Here is an 11,364-nt window from a genome sequence, read left to right on the forward strand (position 1 = left end):
ACCTACGGTCATTTGACCCCCTTTTTCCACGGTCTTTTGACCAGGGAGGAACTCCTTATATGGTCAGCACACTCTATAGTAGGGAGGATTATCACAACAAAACAAAAAAGGAGTGCTATTTGAATTAAGTGAAATCACTGAATATACCTTTAATTACCATTAATAATTTAACCTGAACAGCGTGATGTCACAACAAAAGGGCACTTCATTATAATAAAGGCTAAAAAGGAACAGTGAGGCTACTAAGGATAAATTAAAGCTGATTTACTATAAAGTCATACAAGTGGTGACTCATCTAAAATGTAAATGGTCTAGTTTAATGTACCATTTAAGAGTTCAAAGAGGGCTTGGACATTGAACTGCTGTTTAAAACAAACAGCAGTTGTGCCACTAGGTGGCAACTGTTACTTTTTAATGAGATTAATTGCAGTCAGGTGTGTTTTTTGTGACCAGCCAAACAAAACACCAAAAATAGAATTATACACCCACACTGTGTTGAAATAGTACTGCACCTGCACATTTAGGCTCTACATAGTAGAACAAACATATTTATTATAACATGTTGGTTGTTTGGTGTGCCTGTTTTGTTCAGTTCCATGTGTCCAAATGTTCTGCCTGTCCACAGAGTCAGACATGCCCAGCTCTAAAGCCTCCCTCCACCTTCCACTACTTTACTAATATTTAAATATGTCCTGTTGTAAGCTTGCCTTAGCTTGCAATATCCAATAATCATGTTTAGATTAATACACCTTTTATCTCTGGGGAAAAGTAATCATTTAGTTGCAACTTGGAGATGTGAGGTAAAGTCTCAACTCAAGGCCCGCCCTACTCTGCCTCTCATTTGTGGTTCAATTTGAGTGTAAGCCAATCAGAAGTGACATCACACATTGTGTTGTGTTGTGCGTGTGGGTGCATGTGTTTTGCCCCTACAGTTTAAACCTGAGGCTGTGTAAATGTTTAACATTTGAGAATAAAATTACATTAAAACAAAAAAAAGTCAACTCTGGTCAACTCAACTGTCATTGCATCTCTGTATGCATTTATAATTTCATTTTACCGATGGCCAGGGTTTGCCAAAAGCCTCTGAGCCCCAAAGCAATGGCATTTTCAGCGTCACGGTATAGTCACACTCATGAGATCAAGCTAAACTTGTTTTGTGTTTGTCACAGACGGTAGCTTAGGGGTGGTTTCCAGTAAGGTGAACATGTTGTTCTGTCTTGATGAGGAAGTCTTAGACTAGGCGTAGCGTAGGTGTTGCAATATGTGAGGAACACCAGTGCAATGATGGGAAAATACACGTACATGATGAGAGATTAATGGAGAGCACCACAGGATTGTAAGGAATGCAGCGTCACAACTAGTTAGATGCAAGGGCTCCGCGAGCAGGGCTTCCCAAAGTTGGGGTCGGGACCCCATATGGGGTCGTGGGACACTGACGGCGGGGCTGCAGAATTATTTTGGTCATCAAATATATTTTAAACACCTGAATAGAATTCAAGTGAGTGAAATACAATGTAAAAATGATTACCAATATGTTTAACCATAATTGTTACAAAACCCCTGCATAGCCCTAGGCTTAATACATTACATGTGCAGACGGACAAATGCGCACCAAACATGTACGTTTATGTGCATAAAATCACCTCTGGGGTCAGGTTGGGGTCGCGTGTCAATGGCAGAATTATTTTCGGGGGGCTGAAAAGTCCCAAGCGTGCGTTCTGCCCACCCAACCACCAAGTTATGGGGAATATTTATGTTCAGCCAATGTAAAGAATAATACCACAATGAACACAATGAAGACAATGAAGATAAATTAATATTTGTTTTGTCCCTAAAACAAACATTAAATCCCATTAACAATAAAGATAATTTAATGTTTGTTTTGACACCGTTTGTTTTACATCATCATTACATCACCTAATCATAGCATGATAAGAGCGCCCCTCACTGATTGGCTGATCACCCCATAGCAATGATTTGATTGGCTGAGCAAAGTACATATTGAGGATAAAAGTGAGGGCAGAAAAGTGGAAGACGCCAAAAAGTGATTAGCCGGAATGACATTTGTGATGATTTGATTGGCTGAGCACGGAATGTGATGTATGAGGATGAATGATGATGCATGATGATAAGAGCGCCCCTCGCTTCACACGAGTGTGATTTGTTTTTGTATTCTATGTTGATTAATTGAACACATAGGACAATAATGGAAACAAGTCCCCAGGATTGATTTCTTCTTAGGCTTAATGTCTGACTGTAACTCTATAATGTATAACAGTTATTCTTTTAAAGCCGACAGCCCAAGTTTTAAATATGGCTCAATTGGTTAAAGGGAGACTTGATCACTTCCTTCCTGGACTACATGTTGTCTCAGTAAGTCAGCCCTCCCCCCTATCCACAAGTAGGAGCAGTAGGAGAAGTATTATGGGAATTGTTTTCCAGGAAGGAAGTGAGCCCAGTGTCGATACACTGGGCTCACTGCTGAAATCTAAAATATCTAAAACCACATATCACACATAAAGACCCCCAGGAAAGTGTTCTATGGCTTCTAAACGTCAAACATATATTTTTTTCCAAAAAGGGTGAAGCGTCCCTTTAATGCATGTTTTGTAATCTTAATCTAATGTAACCATTATAAACTAATGTTTTTAAATAACTGTAGTGGACGTAAACATAAGTACATTAAAGTGCAATATTTCCCTCTGAGATGTGGTGGAAACAGTGGAAGTATAAAGTATTAAACAAACCAGAGTAAATATACCACTGACTTACAGGTAGAATCTGTCACTGAAACGCGTCATTCAGACAAAGAGAACAACTGTGTCATTTCAGCCATTGTTTTGTTTAGTGTTGTGTAGTGAACACCTTACAATTTACAGTTTAGGCATTTATCAGACGCTCTTAATCCAGAGCGATCAATTTACAGTAAGCAATAACAATACAAGGTAATGTCAAATACATATAAATATAGTCATCAAGGCTATGGGTATACATTGTAGAATGCTACGTCTACATAAAATGCTAAATTATAAATCTACCTTGCCAATACTGTACTCACCTGTCTGTGTGCTTTTAGTCTGCTCTGCTAACGAGGATAATCTTGTTGATAGCAGGTTGTTGTAGAGAATATGTTAATGAGGAGAATGCTGTTGATATCAGGTTGTTGTAAAGAATATGTTAATGAGGAGACTCTGCTCTCTGCTGTCAGTGTGTGTGAGACGGTTCTACCTTTGATTCTCACACAGCACAGCGTTTAAACAGCCTGGCTCCACCCCCTGAATCTCTAGCCACGCCCATTGAATCATATGTTTCAGGTGATTCAGGTCTTGTGACTCTTTATCTATGGAAGTCTCTCCGTTTAAGATCCGATACCGCGGCTACGGCCAATCAGCACCGTTTCAACTCCATGACGTCAAACAACGATTTCTTCCAATATAGATTTCCAAAAATATGTATGCCTCCACCAGGCCGAAGGCATGGGGAGAGAGTATGTTTTGCACTCCGTCCGTCCGTCCGTCCGTCCGTCCGTGTGTGTGTGTGTGTGTGTGTGTGTGTGTGTGTGTGTGTGTGTGTGTGTGTGTGTGTGTGTGTGTGTGTGTGTATGCGTGTGTGTGTGCGTGCGTGCGTGCGTCCGTCCGTCCGTTACCAGCTAATCTCCGGCACCGTTAACCCAGTCGATTCCAAATTTTGTACACACACTCCTTGGATGCCAACGATGAACCTCTGCCCCAAATTTTCCAGAACGGCCTGTTATAGCGCCACCAGGAGGCCGACCTTTGTAAAACACATTTTTGGATATTACTTGTCCAGATTTTGCCCAGAAATCCCGCAAATCGTTACACACTATCTCTATAGTCATATGTTCAAGACGGATCTGTCCGATATTTCAGATTCCATCCTAATTGGCTAACATTGGCTTTCAAATTTTGCAGGATTGGCCCGTTTTTAACAAAAAGCCTCCAATCATGAACGGAGCATGCAATTTACGTGAAAACTTTCGTGAAAAGTCACTTATGTGAGACTTTCCTACTAGGCTGAGGAATATATCCCACCCTTTTCACATTGGCCTGTTATAGCGCCACCAACAGGTGGATATTTGCTAAACACATTTTTGGAACAAAATGCCAAAAATTATCATCCAATTATGAAATGTCACCCTTTTCACATTGGCCTATTATAGCGCCACCAGGAGGCCACAACCTGACCTGCCCTGGTGGAGACATGTGCCCCGAGGGGCACTTAGAATCAAGCCAATCCAAGCGTTGTGCAGAGATTTTTGTATTATTTCTAGCTTTTCATGTGTTTATGAGGTGACAGTACTTAATTGTGTTTTTTATGTGTAATGATGTCTTCCTGGAGGCTGAAACATTGACAGTCAAACGTGCCAATGAAAAAAATAGTGACATCACAATATCATCCCCTCCCCTATCCCCTCTCCCTTATCATACAACCACAGCTGTGGGTGCGGCTTCAGTTCAGGTGGATCACCACCCATCACCACCTACCAGGCAAACCAGGCATAATTAATGATCTGGTGGGCATGGCCACATAAAAACGACATTAACAAATACTTCAGATTTTACGGGGGCCAGTTTCGAATTGCAGCCATCCGTAGGTGCCCTTTGAGAGCGGTTTTGAAGGAGTCAAGGGATTCACATGTCTTAATGACTGTTGGTAGGGCGTTCCACATTTTGGTGGCATAGGAGCGAAAAGAATTTAGTCCCTTGTTTGTGCCGAATCTGGGTTGTACATGGTTCGTTGCACTCCCTCTGGTGTTGTGGGTGTGGACTTCGTTAACATTAAGGAAGTATCTAGACAGGTACATGGGTATCTTGGTGGAGTATCGAATCTTGTGACTTGTTTCAAGTCAACGGAACGTATAGTGTAAAAAGTTAACCCCTTCCCAACCTGGACTCTGCCGCGCTGTATGCCATGCAGGGTTCATGCACTAGGCCTACTATACAAACATACTCAATTGCTCCACCTGCTGGTTGATTTCAGAACAATATGTGCAAAAGGAAAAGAACAGCTAAATGAAAAGGGACAAGACCAATGGCACCCGACTGTAAGTGTAGAATACATAATTAAATGCATGCCATATGTATAAAGCTATAATGTGTAACTTTTTCCAATAAAAAAACAGTTCATGTTGATATAATTATTGACCGGCAAACGTTTCACAACACCCACTCTATGAATTTCAACCATGACAGCCTATGTTAAAACAAATGTTTTCATTTGAAACATGTATGGGTCCCAAATGTACAAATATATATTATGCAATAACCAGTTAAGCCCTATTCCAAATAGATCAGCAAATAGCTGATCTCCAAGCTCACAATATGCCACAGTGTGATGTGTTGGGAGGTTGTAGATCTAATATTTAAATTATATTTATATACTTGTTTTACATTGTAAATTTAAATTCAACAATGCATCAACATTAAATATACAATTCTAACCTAATTTGTACTTTTGAATACATGATTATGTACTTTGACGTAACTCCATTATAAGAAAATATCACCAATGTAATTCTTTAAAGTTGTATTAGTATTGTTTGCACTTCAAAGTGAGTCAAATTCAAGGAGTTCACACACAGACATTTGTACTTTTACTGCTGATTTATTTTGAAGGATCACATTTTCATTCTTCTATCATTTATAATCAGCTACATGAAAAAATATTGACTCATTAATAACAGTATGTTAGTCGCACAGATTTCATCCAAATCTCACGCAAATCGGTACACATGATCTCTGTAGTCTTGTGATCAAGACGAGTCTGTTGGATTTATCAGATTATACACTGATTGGCTAACATTGCCTTCTAAAGTTTTCAGGAGTGGCCCGTTTCGTTCAAAATGTCCTGCTCATCCAGAATTCTATCCTCAGAGATTCGATGAGTGATCTGGCTCTGCATTTCCTCAACAAAATGAAGAAAATTGTTGCAAAAAACAAACAAACAAAAAAACATGTTTATTATTACTCCTAAACATTTTGCCAAACATCTCACACACTCCTATCCTCCTGGTGGAGACCTGTGCCCAGAAGGGCACTTTTTCTAGTTAAATATTACATTTATTTTTTGACCACTTGTGTTAGAGAGTAGAGTTAGGCAGATACTAAAGACAGATAACAACGCACACACATGGATTAAGCATGTAGACTTCACTAAACACACACAGAGGTAGTAGGGGTGGGTCCCGAACCCCGGGACCAAGTATGTACCGAACCGAACGTGCTTGGGTACCCATTACAATAATTCAATTTCGGTTCTCTCCATCGGTTCCCACACGCAGTCACACGCCATTTATTTATTTATTTTCTACCCAGCGCAGGGAACATAGCTGATCTACAAGCCTACACCGCGTTGCATCAGCGACGCGTTGTGGGCTTGTGGCTTGCAGAGGCGGAGCTATTTCTCTGCATGGAGTTGTCGAGGAGTGTAGAGACAGAGAAACACGCGGTGCAAAGAAGCATTGAAGCAACATAATTATCACTGTATCTCAAGTTCAAGTACATAGACTAAGATGTACTGTGCATGGGCTAATATCACAACAGTTTATGGGAGGAAACTTTTAAGAGACGGGACAGGAATATTGCGCCCTGCTGCCTGAGTTGCCTCACTGCATGATCGTGCATGTGTGCGCTGCACAGCATTTAATCAACATCAACCCACCTCGAGTGTGTGTGTGTGTGTGTGTGTGTGTGTTGGTGCTGGTTTGGCAGGAATCTGCTGGCACTCTGCTGAGGTTCCAGGTTCCACTGAATTGCCTTGTGTACAGCACAAACATGAGATACAAACAAATGGTTCAACTTTATATTGAGCTTGTGTTCAGGTAGATTATTATAAAAATACTATTATATTACACTGAGTGAGGTTCAAGGACATGGGCAGAACATCTAAGATTTAAACACAAAGACGTTCAGAGAAAATATTAGATTTAGAGTCGATAGATTTATCTCTGTCTTCATTTAGACCAGTAGCACTGTGCGCTACCGACTGGCTCTACCAGTATGTCTGCATGTTTGGTGTCAAGGAGTGTGTGTGTGTGTGTGTGTGTGTGTGTGTGTGTGTGTGAGTGATATCACGGCCCAGAGGCCCAGCCAGTTTAGAGCTTGCAGTCTAACTTCGAAGAGAGGTGGCGAAAAAACAAGAAAAACAACAAATGATAGCCTATACTCTGGCAGGCTGGCAGCCCATGTGCATGTAAACCACAGCATGCAAGCCGCCTTTGTTTTCAATGATCCCTCCATTCGCACGTCGGCAAACCCGTTCTCACCTATCGGCCGGAGATGCGCTTTTTGTTAAATAAACATTTGACCTCTTATTTAAGTTATTTTATATCATTTTGGAACCGAAATAGGGAACCGTTAAGAACCGGAATCGATAAACAGAACCGGAACCGGATTCACAAAAATCCTAACGATACCCATCCCTACACAGAGGTCATCACGATGCCAGCATGTGAAGGACGCTTTGATCAATTTATCTTGACTTGTAAGTACCCTTATGGCCCACCACTTGGCTATAAGGGTACTTGTAAGTACCCTTATAGCCTAGGAGGGGTGCAGCCCCTCCTAGGTTCAGCAGTGGCAGCGGTGGCCGAACGGATTGCGGAGCGGTCTTGATACCGGAAGGTCGCCAGTTCGAATCAGCGGTCCGACACGTTAAAATTACCACCGCTGAAGTGCCCTTGAACAAGGCATTGAACCACTACGATGAAATGTTCTATGAGCAGCTAGGGCCTGGCTGGAAACAAGTTCTTGAGCTTAGCCCAGATACCCTGGGTAAATATAGTAATAATTTCATTTCATTTCATTTGGTGTGTCCACACACTTGGCCCTACATTCCCATTGAGAATGGAGAGTTTTACGTCAATCAAATTCTGTAAATGTTGACCTCCTAGTGTACACAACACAAACATTGATGACGGAGGTGAGGACACAGATTGTGATTGGCCGGAATGAGATGATGCATGATAATGTACTACGATGATAAGAGCGCCCCTCACTTCACACAGGTGTGATTGTTCTTTTTTTTGTTTAGCATATGTACAGTCCTTGTAGATTTGCTATTTTTGAATAACCAGCATATAAATTGAATAAGTGGTTAACATTATTGTGATGCTGTATTAACACATTTTGCTGGGGACCCCTTGGAATCCCCCCAAAAGACCCCTGCAAGGTCCCTGGACCCCACTTTGAGAACCAATGCTGTATAGACAAACTGGCCCCACCAATCACAGTGCAGTGTCTTATCACATGATAAAACAACTACTTAACATTGGACTATAACTTACCCAGCAATCATCATCATTGCATGAGACAGAAACACATTTCAAAGGAAATATGAATGAAAGAGTGTCTCTTTGGGATAGGTTCAGGATTGTGATTGACAATAAGGGTGAGCAGGCAAGGCCCACCGGCCAGGCTGACCATATGAAGGAAAGGCAGAGGATTCTCTTTTCAGTTTTTACTGGTGTGTGTGGTACACACAATGTGTGTGTGTGTGTGTGCTGTACATAAAATAAACACATAATATAGAATGGTATCAGCAATAATAATAATCTCCAATCATAAATAGCAGTTCAATCTAATAACTTCAATAATAATAAACTATCTTCAGATCATGGAATAATTAATATAAATAAGTAATCACTAATAATGTAATGGATATAATGAAAACATCAAGGAGAGATAGATAGATAACATCAAGGAGAGATAGATAGATATAAAAATCACACCCGTGTGAACTGAGTGGTGTAAGGTCTTATATAGACTGATCAGCTGTGGTCTGACGTAATGTCTGACGTAATGAAATCACACCCGTGTGAACTGGGTGACCATAGCAACCATGCTCATTTTTTGGTACGAACAGACAGACACGTAAACTAACAAAGCCAGTTGTAAGAGTGGTTTACACCACTCAAAAATACAATATGTCAAATATATATAAAGATGATGCAGTTAGGCAGACCAAACACTAGGCCCTAAATCTTGCGCCACCCCTTACCCCTTAACTTATTTGCCATTTTTACTATTTTAAAACATTAGAGTAGAAATAGCCGATCTACAAGCTAACAACGTGTTGATTGGCTAGTTTTTTTTTTTAAACGTTTTAAAAAATGGCAAATAAGTTTAGGGATAAGGGTAGCACAAGATGGAGCCCTAGGTCAAAATAACAAATACAAACTGCTGGTCATCGTATAAACAAATAAACCGTGGCAAACATCCAAGCCAAACTACAAAGCACATGGACAGTGCAGTGAGTCCATGATGGGCGATGAGGTGATTATGGCAATGAATAAACAGTTGATTTTCCGAGGCTTTCTGACTCACGTTTGTTTGTTTGTTCTGGAGATTAGTAGACACAGCAATGGTGTGGTGATCTTCTGAGCATGAATGAGGGAATGAGTGCAGATAGTTCTACTTATATAGCCTCCAACACCTGTGCGTGGCCAATTGACAAGCTGCCACTCACATAGGCTTGATTGGATGGGACTTACTCTCCATGAGCCTTTTGACAATGAACATATTTTTATTTAGTTTTTATATATTATGTAGAATATTGATTGATTATTTTATGCCTGTGTCCTGCACACAACGTTCCAATAAACCCTCATGGGTTTCATAAGACACCATTTTACGCTTACAGCATGTTTTACAGCAGGGCTAGGTAACCTTTGGCACCGGTGGCAACGTTGGCACAGAGGAGGGTGATTAGCCCTGGCATTAGTGTGAGAGAGAGGATCTTTGGTTTAAAATAAGCTATTTAAAAAAGAATAAACTTAGTCAAATAAACAAAGTCCCTCACAGTTGTATGTAAATTATATCCTGCACATAATTCTACATTCATTAAAATTCAGAACTCATTGGGAGGGAGTCTGGAAGGTTATTGCTCTGGGTCTAATGATCATTATAACAAATATTTAAAGAGAATGGAAAAGGTTATATTTGTGGACAATCAAAAACAATTGATGTGGTGTCATAAAATTAATGTTGATATGACACATTGACTATCTAGATCAATGGTTCCCAAAGTGGGGTCCGGGGACCCCTAGGAGTACTTGAGGGTGTTCCAGGGGGTCCCCAGCTAAATGATAGTTAGGAAGTAGGAACCAAATGGACCCTTATGGGTCTGTAATTCAGAGAGTGTACAAATGGAGCCAAATGGACCCTGACAATATAAATTGGGGTCTCGAAGATAGAAATGCCATTAAATACCTACCTAACCTAATTCATGTCAAACTAGAAAAAGTGCCCTTCTGGGCACAGGTCTCCACCAGGAGGATAGGAGTGTGTGCAAAATGTTTAGCAATATAAGCGTGTGTGTGTGTGTGTGTGTGTGTGTGTGTGACGCGGCTTGGCCTGTTGTAGCGCCCCCATGAGGCTGATTTGAAAACTGTCAAGTGGCATTTCTTCCAAAGCCTATATGCATGCGCACAGTTTCACCACAATCGCACAAACTCAACGCTGTGTTGAGTAGTTGTGGCGATTTGTACAAAACGGGTACAAAGCTATTTCAGGGCTACTCCTGAAAAGTTTAGAAGCCAATAGTAGCCAATGAGGGTGGATTATGAGAAATCAAACAAACCCGTCTTGATCACATGACTATGAAGAGCATGTGTACCGATTTGCGTGAAATTTGGATAAAATCTGAAGGAGTAATATTAGAAAATGTGTTTTACATATGTCGGCCTCCTGGTGGCGCTATAAAGAGCAGATGTGAAAAATTCCAGGCAAAGGTTTTTCCTTGGCCTCTAGGGAGTTGGCATACAAAGTTATCCACAGATCCGTGCAGTTAGAGGTACATTTCCAGAACGGCCTGTTATAGCGCCACCATGAGGCTGAGTTGAAAATGTTCATGTGGCATTTCTTCCTCGGCCTAGTGGGAATGTGCGTGCACAATTTCTGTAGGTGTACTGTCCAAAAACTAGTTTTGCACAAAGCGGCCTCCTGGTGGCGCTATAACAGGCCGTTCTGGAAATTTTGGGGCAGAGGTTCATCGTTGGCATCCAGGGAGTGTGTGTGCAAAATGTGGCATCGACCGGGTTAACGGTGCCGACGGAAGGACACACACACGGACACACGGACGGACGGACGGAGTGCAAAACATACTCTCTCCCCATGCCTTCGGCCTGGTGGAGACAACTACCACTGTTAGAGCCGTAAACATTATTATGGGGGTCCCTGGCATATCTCTTCAAAATGGGGTCCGCAGGCTAATTAGTGTCAATTTGGGGGTCCTTGACATGACAAAGTTTGGGAACCAGTGATCTAGAACATAAAAATCACACCTGTGTGAAGTGAGGGGCGCTCTTATCGTCATACATCATCTCATTCTGGCCTGTTGGAATGT

At 41.2% G+C, this 11,364-nt stretch overlaps 1 protein-coding gene across 1 annotated transcript in view; it reads right to left on the bottom strand.

Annotated features, from left to right (window-relative positions):
- Positions 1-3,126, bottom strand: part of LOC306919434 (zinc finger protein RFP-like) — a gene marked incomplete at its 3' end in the record, with an annotated part of 8,268 nt that extends 5,142 nt beyond the window's left edge. The window contains exon 1 of the mRNA XM_079532218.1: positions 3,059-3,126. The remainder of the gene's footprint in view (positions 1-3,058) is intronic.
- Positions 3,127-11,364: the final 8,238 nt, after the last annotated feature.

Source organism: Electrona antarctica (genome assembly GCF_951216825.1).
Source record: "Electrona antarctica genome assembly, contig: scaffold_25, whole genome shotgun sequence".
Taxonomy (NCBI): domain Eukaryota; kingdom Metazoa; phylum Chordata; class Actinopteri; order Myctophiformes; family Myctophidae; genus Electrona; species Electrona antarctica.